This window comes from Garra rufa, chromosome 18 (genome assembly GCF_049309525.1).
Source record: "Garra rufa chromosome 18, GarRuf1.0, whole genome shotgun sequence".
Classification (NCBI taxonomy): domain Eukaryota; kingdom Metazoa; phylum Chordata; class Actinopteri; order Cypriniformes; family Cyprinidae; genus Garra; species Garra rufa.
The window spans coordinates 40,025,317-40,039,888 of NC_133378.1; the positions used below are offsets into that span (position 1 = coordinate 40,025,317).

Sequence of the window (14,572 nt, forward strand, 5' to 3'; positions counted from 1 at the left end):
AACAAACACTTAACAGTGTCTTTTGGGTGTTTTCTTTCCACTAGTCTGAAAAAACACTTTATGAAACACTAAAAAGAATTTTAAAAAATCTCAAACTTTTCAGATGCATGAAAAAATGACACTTGCCTGCAGTGTCTCCCCTTAATCTCTCTTATGTCTTTCTGCTCAGATCTGTCTGTGTGTTTGGACTACATACAAGAAGACAAGTCAGAGGAGAAGGATAAACCGATAGCAAATGGGTCTACAGGAGAGAAAACTGAACAAACACCCAACGATGAAAATGGTAAAGCACATTCAGACAGTCAACCCAAATCTGTTTTTATGCAAATCCAGTCATATTTATGTAGTCTGAACAGCAACGAACTACATGAAATCCGATTTGTGCAAATCCGTTTCAAGCGACATTCGGCTAGTTCAGCCTGTCAGTCCAAATCTGATTTGTATGCAAATCTAATTGAAATCAAATCATATTTAGGTAGTCCGAACAGCCACAAACTACATGAAATCCGATTTGTCAGCCCAAATCCGATTGGTATGCAAATCTGATTGAAATCCCATCATATATATGTAGTCTAAACAGCAACAAACTACATGAAATCCGATTTGTCAGCCCAAATCCGATTTGTATGCAAATCTGATTGAAATCCCATCATATATATGTAGTCTAAACAGCAACAAACTACATGAAATCCGATTTGTCAGCCCAAATCCGATTTGTATGCAAATCTGATTGAAATCCCATCATATTTATGTAGTCTAAACAGCAACAAACTACATGAAATCCGATTTGTCAGCCCAAATCCGATTTGTATGCAAATCTGATTGAAATCCCATCATATTTATGTAGTCTAAACAGCAACAAACTACATGAAATCCGATTTGTCAGCCCAAATCCGATTTGTATGCAAATCAGATTGAAATCCCATCATATATATGTAGTCTAAACAGCAACAAACTACATGAAATCCGATTTGTCAGCCCAAATCCGATTTGTATGCAAATCTGATTGAAATCCCATCATATTTATGTAGTCTAAACAGCAACAAACTACATGAAATCCGATTTGTCAGCCCAAATCCGATTTGTATGCAAATCAGATTGAAATCCCATCATATATATGTAGTCTAAACAGCAACAAACTACATGAAATCCGATTTGTCAGCCCAAATCCGATTTGTATGCAAATCCGATTGAAATCCCATCATATATATGTAGTCTAAACAGCAACAAACTACATGAAATCCGATTTGTCAGCCCAAATCCGATTTGTATGCAAATCCGATTGAAATCCCATCATATTTATGTAGTCTAAACAGCAACAAACTACATGAAATCCGATTTGTCAGCCCAAATCCGATTTGTATGCAAATCTGATTGAAATCCCATCATATTTATATAGTCGGAACAGCAACAAACTACATGAAATCCGATTTGTCAGCCCAAATCCGATTGAAATCCCATCATATTTATGTAGTCTAAACAGCAACAAACTACATGAAATCCGATTTGTCAGCCCAAATCCGATTTGTATGCAAATCCGATTGAAATCCCATCATATATATGTAGTCTAAACAGCAACAAACTACATGAAATCCGATTTGTCAGCCCAAATCCGATTTGTATGCAAATCTGATTGAAATCCCATCATATTTATGTAGTCTAAACAGCAACAAACTACATGAAATCCGATTTGTCAGCCCAAATCCGATTGGTATGCAAATCCGATTGAAATCCCATCATATTTATGTAGTCTAAACAGCAACAAACTACATGAAATCCGATTTGTCAGCCCAAATCCGATTTGTATGCAAATCCGATTGAAATCCCATCATATATATGTAGTCTAAACAGCAACAAACTACATGAAATCCGATTTGTCAGCCCAAATCCGATTTGTATGCAAATCTGATTGAAATCCCATCATATTTATGTAGTCTAAACAGCAACAAACTACATGAAATCCGATTTGTCAGCCCAAATCCGATTGGTATGCAAATCCGATTGAAATCCCATCATATTTATGTAGTCGGAACAGCAACAAACTACATGAAATCCGATTTGTCAGCCCAAATCCGATTTGTATGCAAATCCGATTGCAATCCCATCATATTTATATAGTCGGAACAGCAACAAACTACATGAAATCCGATTTGTCAGCCCAAATCCGATTGGTATGCAAATCCGATTGCAATCCCATCATATTTATATAGTCGGAACAGCAACAAACTACATGAAATCCGATTTGTCAGCCCAAATCCGATTGGTATGCAAATCCGATTGAAATCCCATCATATTTATGTAGTCTGAACAGCAACGAACTACATGAAATCTGATTTGGTCAAATCCGTTTTGAGCTACATTCATATGTGGTTTGGAATCCTATTCAAATCGGATTTCTGGAAAGTTTCAGTCTGACTGGTCAGATTGTATTTGGCGAAGCTTTTTCACGTTTTCACACCACGTAAATTGTAAACACGTCAGATGTTTTTGTGGAAAACAAAATAAACGTCTTTGCAAAAACAAGCTTGTGTCGTTGTGAACTGCAAGTCAAGCGGGAAAAGACAATATACGGCTAGGATACGCACCTCTTTGAGTTTTGAAACCAGCGGAGCCAGCTTCCTGCGTTTCTGCCGTTGCTTTAGAAGACGAAATATAATCCAGCGCGACGGCATCGTTGTTATATCGCAAGACTATGGCAAGCCGTTTTAGCCTAAAATATACTATGCGTTACTCGACGTAATTGCATTTTTACTAGTAACAATTCAGTTAGAGAGCTCTATAATTTAATTCCTACTAGTAATAATGCCAATTAGAGAGCTCTCTAAATCAATTTTTACTAGTTATAATTACAAATATAGCTGCAAGCAGCAATTACGGGGCCAAGCTAAGGATGAGCCAAGCATGGCATGGAGTTTAAGACCAACTGCAAGAATGAGTAAAGTCATTTTAAAATTAGTATAGTCAAAATGACAAAAATGATCAACTTTGGTATAATTGGTATATATGTTGCAGGCATTTCATAATTAATGGTTAATGAATGGTTTATTACTTTTGACCAACAGGTGGCGCTGTTACCAAATTTATGTAGTGTAATAACTGTGAGGTGACAACACCACATACAAAATTTGGTGCAAATAACTCAAAGCTTTGCAGAGATACAGTATCATATGCGCTTTGGCATTTTTCCAGCAAATTCGTTGAAGCATTTAATAAAAACGGTTTCGTATATCGACATGAAATCCATAACTTTTTGTCAGCGTGGTCTGAAGATGTCAAATTTGGTGAAAATCAGACTAACGGTAGGTTTTCTACAATAATCAAAATGGCGGATAGGAAATTAGGCCAATTTCGGCATAATTGGTATCAATGTTCTCGGCATGACCCAAGGAATATTTTGAGATCACTTTCATTCCAATAAGCCATTTTCTTGAGAAGCTATTAGCATTCTTCTAAATTTCCTCACAACTTTTGACCACAAGGTGGCGCTGCCACCAAACATTTTGAGTACTGTCAGGGCATGGTGCTGAAGACACATACTGAGTTTTGTAACGATACGTCAATGCATTCGTAAAATATAGCATTTTATGATAAAATTTAAAATGACTGACATAGGAAAATTGGATATAATTGGACTCAGCATTCTCCTCCCAATCTAACGAGACCAAGATTTTTAGCCAAATCATTGAGAAGTTATAAGCAAAAATAGCCATTTTTTATTATCTTCTGACCACGAGGTGGCACTGTGCCGAAATACTGCAGATAGCCTCAGGTTATGCTTGTTATAACACACACCAAGTTTGGTCTCAATATGCCAAACTGTTGCGGAGATATAGCCTCACATCCATTTTTGCGTGCTTTTCATAGAATTTGTTGAATTATTACTAGTAAAAATGCAGTTACGATGAGTAGTGCTTAGTATATTTTAGGCTGAAACGGCTTGCCATAAAAGACAGGATCTATATTTCTGTATCACTGTTATTGTTGTTTTTATCGTTGGCATAACAACACAATGGCATTGCCATAGAAACCAACACATTCTGTAAATCAAAAGATGGACACAGATTTGCATAAAAATCAGATTTGGGCTGACAGTCTGAATGAGGCTTTAGTGACAACTTAAGGCTGATCCAAAAAGCTGATTTTTACATTGTTTTGGCTGCATTGCATGTATTATTTCAAGCAAGCTCTCAATTGCGCACTTAATTCTGTACTCTTAATGCTTGCTATTTTCCAATCTGCATTCTCTTTATTAAAAGTTGTTGTTTGAGTTCACTTTATAGTGATGATAATCTTCCTGTCTGTTATCTTAAAGATTATACCAATTTTCCAGAAGAGAACAGTTTCTCTTCAGACTCGTGTTTGGGTTCGCCCATGAAGAAAGTGGAGTTTAACCTGGACCTGGATCTGCTTGGAAGTGATTCTGAATTAAACCGTACGACCGAAGCTGAAACCACAGATGCAGAGCAAAATGAAAACAACAATAATGTCGGCAATGCTGGTCAGTGCAACCCAAAAATTCAAACATCTTTGACCAACATGCATGCAGAATTATTGTGGCCTTCTTATTAGGTCTATAGGTGTGTAATATTGAACATTTGTGATTTATGTTGGATTTTATGTGTTACAGGGCAAGGAACAGCAGCAGAGATCTTTACTGAAATCAGTCTAGATGAGCCAAAGGAGCAAGCCTAGAGTCACATGCAATAGTCAAGATCTTTGGTCTTTAGTACCTAAATTCAAACTATATCTGAACTACGCTCTTAAAATAAAGTTGCTTCACGATGCCATAGAATAACCCTTTTTTTTTGTCTAAATGGTTCCATAAAGAACCTTTACATCTGAAGAACCTTTCTGTTTCACAAAAGGTTCTTTGTGGCAAAATAAGATTAAAAAGAGATAAGAAAGAGATGGTTCTTTAAAGAACCTTGGACTGAATGGTTCTTTGTGAAACCAAAAATGGTTCTTCTATGGCATCGCTTGAAGAACCTTTTAATGCACCTTTATTTTTAAGAGAGTATCTAAGTGTATATTTTGCCATTTTCACTTCAAGGTCATGTTTTATCTACTGTTAAAGGAGATTGTATACTGTACATAATAAAGAGCATTGAATCATGTAAAAACTGTTAGTATACAAATGCTGTGTAAAATAAGTAAGCAGTAAATGCACTGTGTAATGTAATGCACTTGTGTGTCTGCGTGTTTAAGAATAATTCATTTTTAATAATAAAATAAAATACAATAAGATATAGCCTAACTAAGACATCCAGCGCTCTGATGCTGCTGTAATGTTGTTGGTTTTACTTAATCAAAATTGTGTAATTATTGTCTGATGAATTGGCTACCAGCCATAAATAAACACTCTGACATGAAACTGTGGTCAAAAGTCTATCATAAATGCAGAAATGTTGGGGTAGCTGGATGCAGAATCAAACCTACGCCCTAGCGCCCTAGTTTTGTGTTCACCTGCTTCTCAAGTTTGCTCTTTTACATTGACTATCACTGTATATAGAATAGCCTTTTTTAAATTAGATACAACAATTTCTCAAGTGTTTATTACAATACTGATAAATTGATCAATTTAACGTTCTCTTCAGTGAGATGACAAGATGATTTCAACTGATTTATTATTGAACTGTCACCAACTGAATTGCACTGGTCTAATTTTTTTAAATATAGCTACAAACTCGATCATTATTTCACAATGTTTCCATCTAACATCTATTTAAAGGTGTCACTATAGCAGTAAACCGGTTTCTTCTTGAAACTCAAAATCAGTTAAACTATTCACTGCTCCAGTCAGATCATGTAGCGTAATCTTTTTATTCAGATCAGAGTGCCGAAGCGGGTTCATTTGATTCAGATCGTGGCTTCACAGCAGATTCGCGAATTATTTGATTTCGAATGGACCTTTGGATCGAGAATCATTCGATTTAGATCAGAACTTCGGAGATGGTTCACGAATCATATGACTCAGATTGGGACTTCACAGTGGATTCGCGAATCATTTGATTTCGAATGGACCTTTGGAGCGTGTTCATGAGTCATCTGATTCAGATCGGGACTTTGAGCATGGATCGAGAATCATTTGATTTAGATCGGAACTTCGGAGATGATTCATGAATCATATGAAACAGATCGGGACTTCACCGTGGGTTGACGAATCTTTTGATTTAGATCAGGACTTCAGAGCGAGTTCACATATCATTTGATGCAGATCAAAACTTTGCAGCGGGTTTGCGAATCATTTGATTCAGATCAAACTTCACAGCGGGTTTGCAAATCATTTGATTTAGATCAGAACTTCGGAGATGGTTCACGAATCATATGATTCAGATTGGGATTTCACAGCAGATTCGCAAATCATTTGATTTAGATTAGAACTTCGGATATGGTTCCCGAATCATATGATTCAGATTGGGACTTCACAGCGGATTCGCAAATCATTCGATTTAGATCAGAACTTCGGATATGGTTCCCGAATCATATGATTCAGATTGGGATTTCACAGCGGATTCGCAAATCATTCGATTTAGATCAGAACTTCGGATATGGTTCCCGAATCATATGATTCAGATTGGGATTTCACAGCGGATTCGCAAATCATTTGATTTAGAACAGAACTTCGGATATGGTTCCCGAATTATATGATTCAGATTGGGATTTCACAGCGGATTCGCAAATCATTTGATTTAGATCAGAACTTCGGATATGGTTCCCGAATCATATGATTCAGATTGGGATTTCACAGCGGATTCGCAAATCATTTGATTTAGATTAGAACTTCGGATATGGTTCCCGAATCATATGATTCAGATTGGGACTTCACAGCGGATTCGCAAATCATTCGATTTAGATCAGAACTTCGGATATGGTTCCCGAATCATATGATTCAGATTGGGATTTCACAGCGGATTCGCAAATCATTTGATTTAGAACAGAACTTCGGATATGGTTCCCGAATTATATGATTCAGATTGGGATTTCACAGCGGATTCGCAAATCATTTGATTTAGATCAGAACTTCGGAGATGGTTCCCGAATCATATGATTCAGATTGGGATTTCACAGCGGATTCGCAAATCATTTGATTTAGATTAGAACTTCGGATATGGTTCCCGAATCATATGATTCAGATTGGGACTTCACAGCGGATTCGCAAATCATTCGATTTAGATCAGAACTTCGGATATGGTTCCCGAATCATATGATTCAGATTGGGATTTCACAGCGGATTCGCAAATCATTTGATTTAGAACAGAACTTCGGATATGGTTCCCGAATTATATGATTCAGATTGGGATTTCACAGCGGATTCGCAAATCATTTGATTTAGATCAGAACTTCGGAGATGGTTCCCGAATCATATGATTCAGATTGGGATTTCACAGCGGATTCGCAAATCATTTGATTTAGATCAGAACTTCGGATATGGTTCCCGAATCATATGATTCAGATTGGGATTTCACAGCGGGTTTGCAAATCATTTGATTTAGATCAGAACTTCGGATATGGTTCCCGAATCATATGATTCAGATTGGGATTTCACAGCGGGTTTGCAAATCATTTGATTTAGATCAGAACTTCGGATATGGTTCCCGAATCATATGATTCAGATTGGGACTTCACAGCGGATTCGCAAATCATTTGATTTAGATCAGAACTTCGGAGATGGTTCACGAATCATATGATTCAGATTGGGACTTCACAGCGGGTTTGCAAATCATTTGATTTAGATCAGAACTTCGGAGATGGTTCACGAATCATATGATTCAGATTGGGATTTCACAGCGGATTCGCAAATCATTCGATTTAGATCAGAACTTCGGAGAAGGTTCACGAATCATATGATTCAGATTGGGATTTCACAGCGGATTCGCAAATCATTTGATTTAGATCAGAACTTCGGAGATGGTTCCCAAATCATATGATTCAGATTGGGATTTCACAGCGGATTCGCAAATCATTTGATTTAGATCGGAACTTCGGAGATGATTCATGAATCATATGATACAGATCGGGACTTCACCGTGGGTTGACGAATCTTTTGATTTACATCGGAACTACGGAACGTGTTTGCGAATCATTTGATTCAGATCAGGACTTCAGAGCGAGTTCACATATCATTTGTTGCAGATCAAAACTTTGCAGCGGGTTTGCGAATCATTTGATTCAGATCAAACTTCACAGTGGGTTTGCAAATCCTTCGGAGTGTGTTCGAGAGTCATCTGATTCAAATTGGGACTTTGAGCATGGATCGAGAATCTTTTGATTTAGATCGGAACTTCAGAGAAGGTTCATGAATCATATGATTCAGATAGAAATTTTGCAGCAGGTTCGCGAATCATTTGATTTGGATCGGAACTTCGGTGCGGGTTAACAAATCGTTATTGAGATTGGGACTTCTGAGCGTGAATTGCAAAACATTTGATTTAGATCGGAACTTCGAAGATGGTTCACGAATCAATTGATATAGACCAGAATTTTGGAGCGTGTTTGTGAATCATTTAATTCAGGACTTTGAGCATGGATCATGAATCATTTGATTTAGATCGGAACTACGGAGATTGTTCACGATTCATATGATTCAGATCAGGACTTCACAAAAGGTTGCAAATCATTTCAGATCTGGACTTGCGCAGATCTCGAGTCATTTGATATAGATCAGAACTACAGAGATTTTTCACAAATCATATGATTCAGATCGGGATTTCACAGCTGGTTCGCGAATCATTTGATTTAGATTGAAAATTCTGAGATGGTTAATGATTTAATTGATTTAGATCGAAACTCAGAGCATGTTCACAAATCATTTGATTCAGATCGGGACTTCACAGAGGGTTTGCGAATCATTTGATTTAGATCGAAAATTCTGAGATGGTTAATAAATCAATTCAAGTCAAGTCAACTTTAATGTCAATCAAAATGCGTTTCTCCCATACTCCGATGTGCAATTTTAAAACAAGATATGACACACTGAGTCGTCGTCGTTGCTGATGAGGCCCACTACTGTTGTGTCATCAGCAAACTTGATGATGTGGTTTGATTTGTATCTGGCACAACAGTCATGAGTCATCAGTGTGAACAGCAGAGGACTCAACACACATCCTTGAGGTGTTCATGATGATGGTCTGTGAAGAGTTTTTGCCAACTCTTACTGTCTGTGGTCTGTTGGTGAGAAAGTCTAATAGCCAGTTGCAAAGTGGGGTTGATTTAGATCGGAACTTCGGAGCATGTTCGCAAATCATTTGATTCAAATTGGGACTTCAAGTTCAAAGTGCATATCGCAAATCTTTTTTTTTTCTGATTTTTCTTTGTCTATCTTTCTTTCTTTTTTTATTAAACAGTTCAAGCCATCAAACCATTAGTACAGTTATAAAAACAAAACAACAATAAAAGGAGGAAAGTTTACAAGGGATAAAAACCCTTTAAGAAATTTAACTATGGTTTTATTATGGTAGCAACCTTGTTTTTTGGCCTATTGATTACCATTTTTTTTTTCTCTTTTTTTGGCCTATTGATCACCAAGTTACCATAGTTTAACTTCTTATATTCTCATTTGAGTAGACAAGTTCAAACAACCCAAACAAAACTTCTTTAAAAACTGAAAGAAAGGTCACTTACAAAATGAGAATGGATGAACATTGAAATAATAATTAAAAACAACTGACAAAAATGTCTCTGTGTTGTTTACATTGTTAAAACATGTGAATGACATCTTCTCTTGAAGAGTGACAAGAACAGCAACTCACTTCTTGTGAAGTGTGAGGTAACGCCTGTGCTTGACCTCCTCAGAGGTAAAGTAAGAAATCTCTTGTTATAATTGAATATACCCATGCCACTGGGACCATTGATGAATCAGTGTGATTGTGAGCTCTCCAATTACTGATATAAAAGCTACATTTTACTTTAATGATGAAATATTGCATTAAATTACTTCTCAATGTGGATGTCTGTTAGTCAGTACAGGCATTCAAGAGTACAGAAAAAGTGAATCAGATGGCCAAGTGACTGCAGTAGTGATCAGATCAGGTGACCTTAGCCAAAGGTCAGGTTCGACACGAGGCAAAGCTCCGCCCATGTGCTGATTTGATGATAACCTTTTGTGAAGAAAAAAACTTGTTTTCTCATGTTTACAAGGTCAAACTACAACAACAAACTTGATGAAAATAGTTTTGACTCATCTCTGCACATGTGAACTCAGTATAGTAGATGACACCGAGTAGGAGGATTAAATGTGATTAAAATGTGGGAAACAAAATGAGACACTTGTGAAGATTAAATCTCCAAAAGACAGTTTGAAAGTAACGTGCTAACAAACAGTCGTGGCCAAAAGTTTTGAGAATTACATAAATATTGGAAATTGGAAAAGTTGCTGCTTAAGTTTTTATAATAGAAATCTGCATATACTCCAGAATGTTATGAAGAGTGATCAGATGAATTGCATAGTCCTTCTTTGCCATGAAAATTAACTTAATCCCGAAAAAACACTTTCCACTGGATTTCATTGGTGTCATTAAAGGAGATGCTGAGATCATTTCAGTAATCGTCTTGTTAACTCAGGTGAGAATGTTGACGAGCACAAAGCTGGAGATCATTATGTCAGGCTGATTGGGTTAGAATGGCAGACTTGACATGTTAAAAGGAAGGTGATGCTTGAAATCATTGTTCTTCCATTGTTAACCATGGTGACCTGCAAAGAAACATGTGCAGCCATCATTGCGTTGCATAAATTGTCTTCACAGGCAAGGATATTGTGGCTACTAAGATTGCACCTAAATCAACAATTTATAGGATCATCAAGAACTTCAAGGAAAGAGGTTCAATTCTTGTTAAGAAGGCTTCAGGGCATCCAAGAAAGTCCAGCAAACGCCAGGATGGTCTCCTAAAGAGGATTGAGCTGCGGGATCGGAGTGCCACCAGTGCAGAGCTTGCTCAGGAATGGCAGCAGGCAGGTGTGAGCGCATCTGAAAGCACAGTGAGGACAAGACTTTTGGAAGATGGCCTGGTGTCAAGAAGGGCAGCAAAGAAGCCACTTCTCCCCCAAAAAAACATCAGGGACAGATTGATCTTCTGCAAAAAGTATGGCGAATGGACTGCTGAGGACTGGGGCAAAGTCATATTCTCCGATGAAGCCTCTTTCCGATTGTTTGGGGCATCTGGAAAAAGGCTTGTCCGGAGAAGAAAAGGTGAGCGCTACCATCAGTCCTGTGTCATGCCAACAGAAAAGAATCCTGAGACCATTCATGTGTGGGGTTGCTTCTCATCCAAGGGAGTGGGCTCACTCACAATTTTGCCCAAAAACACAGCCATGAATAAAGAATGGTACCAAAACACCCTCCAACAGTAACTTCTTCCAACAATCCAACAACAGTTTGGTGAAGAACAATGCATTTTCCAGCACGATGGAGCACCGTGCCATAAGGCAAAAGTGATAACTAAGTGGCTCGGGGACCAAAACGTTGAAATTTTGGGTCCATGGCCTGGAAAATCCCCAGATCTTAATCCCATTGAGAACTTGTGGTCAATCCTCAAGAGGCGGGTGGACAAACAAAAACCCACTAAATCTGACAAACTCCAAGAAGTGATTATGAAAGAATGGGTTGCTATCAGTCAGGATTTGGCCAGAAGTTGATTGAGAGCATGCCCAGTCGAATTGCAGAGGTCCTGAAAAAGAAGGGCCAACACTGCAAATACTGACTCTTTGCATAAATGTCATGTAATTGTCGATAAAAGCCTTTGAAACGTATGAAGTGCTTGTAATTATATTTCAGTACATCACAGAAACAACTGAAACAAAGATCTAAAAGCATTTAGCTGCAAACTTTGTGAAAACTAATATTTGTGTCATTCTCAAAACTTTTGGCCATGTCTGTAGTAAAACAGTGACCTCGATGTGGGTTTGTGCCCTAATTGTTAATCCCACGTTGACCACTGGATTTATTTTGACTAGCTGTTTTACACTTACCATTATCTGTCTTTCATTCATATGCACTAAAACTTTAAAGAATTGTTCTTCTTTTGTGTAAATGTCAATGCAGTCTGTAGTGGATTCCCCTGCCATGTGCATGAGGGACTGATCTTTAAAACACACTCCTGAAATGAGAGTGACATTACAAAGGATGTCTAAAAATAGCTGAGGAAACTCCCCTGTCTGAAGGGACTCGCCGAACACAAGTGTAAGACAGCGCTAGAACAGGACAGGTTTTCCTCTGATAAACCAAAAGTTCATTGAGCTTGAATGTTTAAGTCAAAGAAGCAGGTTTTTGCATCTCTTAGTGTGGGCAGAATGGAAAGAGTGTGAGACACTGCTCTCTGCTGGAGAGAATGAACTGCACCAGATAGATGATAAAACAGATAAATGTGCATTTATTTGAAATAAAAAGCTTTTGTAACATTGTACTCCATTTAAAAGCTTGGAGTCAGTATATATTTCTTTCTTTTTTTTTTGAAAGAAATTAATCATTTTATTTAGCAAGGCTGCTTTCAATTGATCAAAAGTGATGATAAAGACATTTATAATGTTACAAAAGATTTCTATTTCAGATAAATGCTGTTCTTCTGAACTTTCTATTTATCAAAGAAAACTTCTACTCAGCTGTTTTCAATAAATGTTTTTTGAGCAGCAAATCAAAACATTATGGTTTCTGAAGGACCATGTGCTTGCTTACTGTTCACTTTTAACTGGAAGTATACTTATGTGTGTATAAGTCAAATACGAGGGTAATACTTTATTGCTTCTAATTTATCCTGTTTGCCAAGCCCTGTCTAATAACACAAAACAATCACCCGGCTTGAATAAAAGAACACAATTTTAGAGTCTTTGCAATGATTTATATAGATTACATCAAATAGATCATAAAAATATTTCCAGTTGGTTTGTAAAAAAATGTTATGTTTGGGCACTTCGAAACACTGAATCATTTTCAGATCGTGTATCGCGAATTATTTGATTCAGATCAAGGCTTCGAGTGTGGACTGAGAATCATTTGATTCAGATTGAAACTTCAGAGCATGTATCAGGAATCATTTTATTCAGATCGGGGCTTCAAGAATGTGAATCATTTGATTCAGATCAGGACTTTAAAGCATGCATCCCAAATTGTTTGAGTTAGATCAGGACTTTGAAATGCTAATCACGAATCATTTGATTCAGATCGGGGCTTCGAGATCGTGAATCGTTTGATTCAGATCAGGATTTAAAAGCACGGATCGTGAATCATTTTATTTAGATCAGAACTTTGCAGTTTCTGAATCATTTGATTCAGATTGGGACTTCGGAGCATGGATCGCAAATCATTTGATTCATATCGGGCACTTCAGAGTGCATATCTAAAATAATATTATTCAAATCGGGACTTTGAAGCACCTATCACAAATGGTTTGATTCAGACAGGTTTGTGAATCACTTGATTCAGATCAGGACTTTGAAGCATGTATCATGAATCATTTGAGTCAGATCGGGACTTTGAAGCGCTAATCACAAATCATTTGATTCAGATTAGAACTTCAGAATTGGATCATTAATCATTTGATTCAGATCAGAACTTCGGAGTTGACTCGCGAATCATTTGATTTAGATTCGAGTAAAGATTGCAAATAATTTGCAATTGCGATTGGCCGAAACAGGGAGACATATGCTGGTTATGTTTCAGCATCAAAATTAGAAGAGAAAAGTAACATATTATATTTTGCACAAAGAAAACTTAGCCTATTTAGGACTAATTTGACTTTGTGATTATTCACGACAGTAGCATAAAGCATGTCTCTGCTCCATTGCTGTATTTTTTTTTTTAAAGTAATGCAATGCTGTAATAAAATACAGAACTGAAAATCATCAAGTTTGGGAGCAAAAACGTTTAATAAAACTAGTATACATTTAAAACATACAACAAACACTGTCAAGATAAATAAATACCTTATATACATTCTAACAAAATATTATGTCTTAGACTTAGTCTTAGACTAAGCCAGGATTAGACCATGATTAGGCTATAGTTCAATAAGGATATTTAAGTAATTTTTATAAACATGCTTAGAAAAAAAACATTACTGCTGTGCATCTTGAGACAAAACGCACTGATATATTTTAAGATCAATCTGCAGTTTTTCTGTTGAAACAGTTCAGACTTGGTTTAAGCCTGTGAAATCGACGGTTAATGTAATACATATCTTTAAAATTTTTCCTATATAACTTTAAGCACTCACTTAAGCACATGTATTTCTTGAGGCTCCCTTAAAGGAGAAGTTCACTTTCAGAACAAAAATGTGCAGATAATGTACTCACCCCTTGTCTTCCAAGATGTTCATGTCTTTCTTTCTTCAGTCGTAAGGAAATGGTGTTTTCTAAGGAAAACATTTCAGGATTTCTCTCCATATAGTGGACTTCTATGGTGCCCACGAGTTTGAACTTCCAAAATGCAGTTTAAATGCAGCTTCAAAGGACTCTAAATGATCCCAGCCGAGAAACAAGGATCTTATCTAGCAAAACGGTTGGTTATTTTCTAAAAACATTTACAACTTATATACTTCTAAATCTCAAATGCTCGTCTTGCCAAGCTGGACAAGACGAGCA

At 37.0% G+C, this 14,572-nt stretch overlaps 1 long non-coding RNA gene across 1 annotated transcript; it reads left to right on the plus strand.

The window, feature by feature from the left end:
* The first annotated feature begins 167 nt into the window (after positions 1-167).
* Positions 168-5,244, plus strand: LOC141291138 (uncharacterized). Its single transcript, XR_012340285.1, has 3 exons — positions 168-283; positions 4,313-4,498; positions 4,628-5,244. It is a non-coding gene; the product is annotated as an uncharacterized lncRNA (long non-coding RNA).
* Positions 5,245-14,572: the final 9,328 nt, after the last annotated feature.